Below are 5,634 nucleotides of genomic sequence, written 5' to 3' on the forward strand. Positions count from 1 at the left end.
GGCTCTCCAGCCCCAGAATCCCTGTTCCTTCCCCTTACCCCTCAGCCCAGGGGTAGTTACAGCTCCCTGCTGCTGCTTGTGCCCAGGTGCCCCCCTTCCCTGCCTGGACCCTTGGGGACAGTCTCTTCATGAAACCACCTTTACTTTGGCCCTAGCAGCGCTTGGCAGCCACCTCTCCTCTGCCAGGCTCCTGTAGCTGTTACATCTCATGAGGCAAGCCCCCAAAGCAGGCTGGAGGGACCCAGGTCAGCTAAAATGAGGGGAGACCCAGTTCTTGGAGCCAGAGGCAGGCAGGGGAGGGCAGTCCAGTGGAGACGTCCACGGGGAGGGGTCCTCGGTGGAATTCACGCTGATTCCTTCCGTGTTCTCAGTGGACTAGGAGGCAGTGACTGTGCCGGGCGCTAGGACTAGAGACCCATCACTCCTTTCACAACAGGCTTCCTGAAATTATCGTCTGGTTCTTTGCTGAAGGATAAAGCGTTTTCTCTGCTCTATTATTTAGGCTGCTGAGCACCACTGGGTTTGATTATTACTAAACTAATAAGGGGTTAAGGGCGTCGGCTCTGGAGCCAGACTGCCCAGCTGGAATCCTCATTATCACCGTTCTGCGATGTCGGACAGGTAACCCCTGTCTCCAAGCCTCAGCTTTCTCACCTGTAAAATAGGCGTGCTAATGACAGGATCTGCTTCCGAGGGTTCAGGAGGATTAAAGGAGTTAACACGTAAAACACGCAGAACAGCGCTTGGCCCATAACGTGCGCCCGGTGTCAGCTATTATGACTGACAGGAGCGAGCGCCGGGGGGTGGGTGCCCGGAGCAATTGGAAGGAGAGAGACCAGAGCAAGGACAGGTAAAAATTTGCTGGGAAAAGGCTCCCAGCGCCCAGCTCAGGTTGGGGGCGATGCATTTCACTCGCTCAAAGACGGTCTTTGAGCGCTTATTACACGCCAGGAATGGCGCTGGGGCCAGAACCACAGCCGTGAACAAAACAGTTTCAATCCGTGCCGATGGGGATACGACAAGTGTGGGTGGGTCCAGTCTTCTGGCAGCCCAGGGAAGCGAGAGGTCTGGGTCGCTCCACGAGTAAGGACGAGACGCTGCTCCAGGCCAGGCGATTTGGGTTTGCAAAAAAACAGCTAGTTCAGCCCGAAGAGGGTGGGCGGGCAGGAGGCGCTGCCCGGACACAGCCGGCGCTCGCGGCTTCTTAGATTCAAGGGCAGGAAACAGGGCGCAGCGGATGGAGCCGGATGGACGGAAGGGAGGCCCCTCTGCGCGCGCCCAGGGCTTCTGGTTCCTTCAGCTCTGCCTCTCACGGCGCTCTGCTCATCTCTCTCTTGACCAGTGTCTTCTGCTTAATTTTACTTCTAGGGGCCACTCTTATCTACAAAATGATCGCAGCCAATTCACAGTTTAGCTGGCGGATGGGCTTGCCTTGGGGCCAGATGCCCGGCCCCGTCCCGGCATCTCAGCAAACTGGCCACGAAGTGAGAATTCCTGTAAAAGAAGCTTGCATTTCCAGTCTCCTGTCGCAGTATCAAAGTGAAAACAGAAATTGGAGGTGATTTTGTTGAGGTTTTTCGCGTTTCATCAGAACTTCCGCTGGTCACAGAGGAACTGAAGGAATGACCAACCCTGTGTTCCCCTGCGCTTTCCCCTTTTTCCCGTTCCAGAGCCTTTTTCCCACCTCTGTTTCCAAATTCTGTCCTTCTTCTGAATTCTCTCTTGGTTCCTCTCATGTCTCTGCCCAGGACTTTTTTATTCCTTTTTTCTTCCCAACCTCTAACATTTTAATGAAAAAATGTAAGCATACAGAAAAGTCATAAAGATGGTACAACGATAGTTATATACCTTACACCTAGATTCGAAAATTCCCCTTTGCTATATTTGCTTTCTCTTTTTTCTTCCTCTCTTCTTTTCTCCCTCTCCTTGAGGAGAATAAGAACAATTCCCTACAGAACTCCATACCATTACTGCCCCTAATAAAATCAGCAGTAATTCCATACCGTGTAATATCTTGTCTGTATTTGAGTTGCCCCCTGGTCTGCCCTCGCTGTTTAACTCTCTGCTCCTGTCTTCCCACCCCTAAACTACATTCTGATGCTTAACCCAGCTGCTCTCTTCTTCACAGTGAGAATTCTCTTGGCAGAAACCGAGGAATGTTAAATTAACCACGAGAAAAGGCCAAAGGACTCGGGTAAGATGTCCTATCTGTATCTCCCCTGGGTCTGCCTTGGAAAAGGAAAAGCCAGTCCATTTCTGTGGAGCTCTGTCCACATTCTGCATCCTTTATCACCCCCTGTAGCTGGTAGTTTGCAGGTTTGCATAATCGATGGTTCACAACTGACTTGACTCCGGCCAGAGGAAGTTCTGATGAAGCAAAGTCTCAAGAAGGTATTACGCCCGCCCATCATAGTCTGAGGAACGGCAGTCTAGTTCCATTGGGGGAGGGTAACATGGGTTATTCTAGGCCAGAATCAGTCTGTGCCAGAGATGGAGGGAAACTGTCTTCCAAACATCCCAGGCCTCACCTGAGTGTCACCAACTTTGTTGGATGTCAGGTGGGCCTCAGCAGCCTGGAGCCAGCTGCCCCGTGTGAGAGGCCATGCCACTAACCTGCCCGCCTCCAGGAAGTTCCTCCTCCGGAACTAATCACACATAAGTAAAAGCATCTCCTACAAGAAGAGTGTGTTAGTCTGCTGACATAACAAAGTACCACAAACTGGGTGACTTGAGAGAAATTTATTGTCTCACCGTTCTGGAAGCTAGAAGTCTGAAATCAAGGTGTGGGTAAGATTGGGTCCTTCTGAGGGCTGTGAGGGAAGGGTTCACTCCAGGCCTCTCTCCTGGGCTTGTTGATGGCCATCTTCTCCCCGTGTCTCTTCACATCGTCTTCCCTCTCTGTGCATCTGTCTCCAAATTTCCCCCCTTGATAAGGACATCAGTGATATTGGATTGGGGGCCCACCCTACTCCAGTATGACCTCATCTTAACTAGTTACATCTGCGATGACCCTATTTCCAAATAAGGGCACATTCTGGGATTAGGATCTCAGCACAGGAATTTTGAGATGGACACAACTCAGATCAACTCTGACCTCTGATGGGAGAAGCAGAGGAGCTGTTCAGTGGTTCAGGAAGGGATGATGCTGAGGAAATCGTTTCATTTTAGTCTCTCGGTAACTCCGAAAGGAAGGGAATTCAAGTATTATTGCCATTTTGCAGATAAGAAAGCTGAAATATTTCAGACAGTGTCATGGATTGGGCCGTTTCTATGGAGGGCTATGATCGCAACAATTTTTCCTAATTTCCTTCTCAGAAGGCAGGCTTTTTTAAAATCTAGACTTTGCGGGTACCTTCACATTGACCCTGTGTGCCCACTGCAATGCCAACCTGAATTAATAACTAAAACTTTTCGGAATACTAAGAGTAATTGTAATAGGGTGATGAAATTACAGGTGGATTTTTCTTTTCTTGATCTATTTTCTATTTTCCAAGTGTTTTGTAAAGTGGGAATGTTGCATAATTTAACATTTTCATCTAGGGGCCGGCCCGGTGGTGCAGCGGTTAAGGTCACACGTTCCGCTTCTCAGCAGCCCGGGGTTCGCCGGTTCGGATCCCGGGTGTGGACGTGGCACTGCTTGGCACGCCATGCTATGGTAGGCGTCCCACATATAAGTAGAGGAAGATGGGCATGGATGTTAGTTCAGGGCCAGGCTTCCTCAGCAAAAAGAGGAGGACTGGCAGTAGTTAGCTCAGGGCTAATCTTCCTCAAAAAAATAAAAAAATAAAATAAATAAATAAAATTTTCATCTTAAGTGTTTTCGGAGTGAGAGAGGCTGAGTTCTAACCATCCACCTCTGGAAGAGCTAAGACCTTCCTTTCACCTCACCGCTTAGTCTCCAGCACCTCCAGCCCAGGCTGAGTCTTTCTCGCACAAGCTTGAGAGGCAGGGGCTGCTCACTTTGTGAGCCCCATCTTTGCTCCAAGACACAGAAGGTGCCTGGGGATGGTGCCGCAGAGAGGGTCACTTCACCCGCTGATTCATTCCAGACTGAGCTGACTTGTGAAACTGAATGACTTCATCAACCTTTGGGTGTAATTTCACATCTGCTTCCATGGAGGAACCTCAGGGCTTACTATAGAGAGAAAATAAAGTAAGACTGAATTTCCCTGGCCTGACTGTCCCCCTCCTCCCCAATCCATTTGGCCAGGATGGGAGCGAGGCCAGTGGGGGAAGAGATGGGGAAAGGAGATAAAGAGAGAAAGGAAGAGGCTAGAGGGGAGGGGCAGAATTAATGCCAACAAAGAAGTTGGGAGCTCATCCACCTTGCCTTCCCACCTCCTAGGCTGCAGAAGATTCTTGCTTGGTACTCTCTAGAAATCCTCTCAAAGACAAGGTTACAAGGGCTAGACGACCTCATAGGCCAACTAGGCATGTGCTTAGTGGATGAAGAGATGTGCAAGTAATATTGCAAGTCTCTGGTAGGGAAAGTGGCGACTAGCAGTGCCTGCTGACCCTGAGAATAGTGTTTTCAGGTCCAACATTTAGGAATTTGCTCAGATTGACTCTAGTCAAGCATCAAAGAAATCTGCCCAATAAATTCCTAGGAAGTCTCCTAGGCAGGTGGCCATGAACAATGTCCTATTAGCAGAACCACTCAAAGGGGGCCAAACTCCAGAGGTAGATTCAGGAAGAAAAAGCAAGTCCTATTAAGTGAGTCCCTCACTTAAGAGACAGACGGGGCAAAATTGCCTGGTATGTGACGTTTGTCCTCCGTATCTTCTTCTTCCCCTTTGTGAATCTCCCTCTAAATTTCCAGCTAATTTCAGCGCACCTCGGGTCACACCCCTGAGGCCCACTCTCTGCAAGCAGTTCTCGAGTCCCTCCCCTCCCTCCTCTGAGCCCTGCTCTCTGAGGACCACGCGGCCCCATCTCACCGGCTCCCAAGTGCACAGACTGCCCCCACTTCCCCCAGCAATTTCTGTGACTCTGATTTAGCTTATAAATGGGAGACCAGGGGGAGGGATGTTTTTGTGTGCTCTTTAATTCCAGTATGTAATAAATTATGCCTGTTTTGATTAATCCTTCAATAAATGAACAAATGAATGAATGAATCTTCCAGACATTCAGCAACAGCTTTTTATTAATGTGGAGTTTATGTAATCGCATCCTGGATCCAGGAACCATCCTGGATGTGCTGCTGGACGCAGGGGCTAGGAGCAAGGCTCTCCTCCCAGGACAGGCAAGGTGAGTGTGCTGGGAGGGGGAGAGCAGCAGAATGTGGTCATCCGAACACTCCCAAAAAGCTTCTGGATCGTGGATAAGACATTGTGTTGCTTTTGTACCAGTACTTATGTCAGTTAGGACTGACGGAACCTGCCTTTGTATACAGTGATGGCACTCCCAACAGAGAATTTTCCTGGGTGGGACGATTGCTGAAAAGACTCAATGTTTTAGCCACAGGAGGGTATCGATTTTCTGTGGTCCCCTGACAGCTTGCACTGCCCTGGGACTATGGCACAGTGGGTGGCTTTGAGTCATCGACAACCTAGTGTCTGCAGAGGGTTCCTCAAATAAAGCCAGGTCAGGTGACTCACTTTTGGCTTGCAGCCATCATTGCCAGTTTACACATAT

At 49.7% G+C, this 5,634-nt stretch overlaps 1 long non-coding RNA gene across 2 annotated transcripts; it reads left to right on the top strand.

Annotated features, from left to right (window-relative positions):
• Positions 1–594: 594 nt before the first annotated feature.
• Positions 595–5,634, top strand: LOC123282276 (uncharacterized). 2 transcript variants are annotated; one of them, XR_006522317.2, is made up of 5 exons: positions 595–850; positions 1,369–1,558; positions 2,129–2,194; positions 2,303–2,391; positions 2,559–5,634. It is a non-coding gene; the product is annotated as an uncharacterized lncRNA (long non-coding RNA). The 2 variants fall into 2 exon arrangements; XR_011499468.1 differs by having other exon boundaries at positions 2,129–5,634.

Source organism: Equus asinus, chromosome 30, assembly GCF_041296235.1.
Source record: "Equus asinus isolate D_3611 breed Donkey chromosome 30, EquAss-T2T_v2, whole genome shotgun sequence".
Taxonomy (NCBI): Eukaryota; Metazoa; Chordata; class Mammalia; order Perissodactyla; family Equidae; genus Equus; species Equus asinus.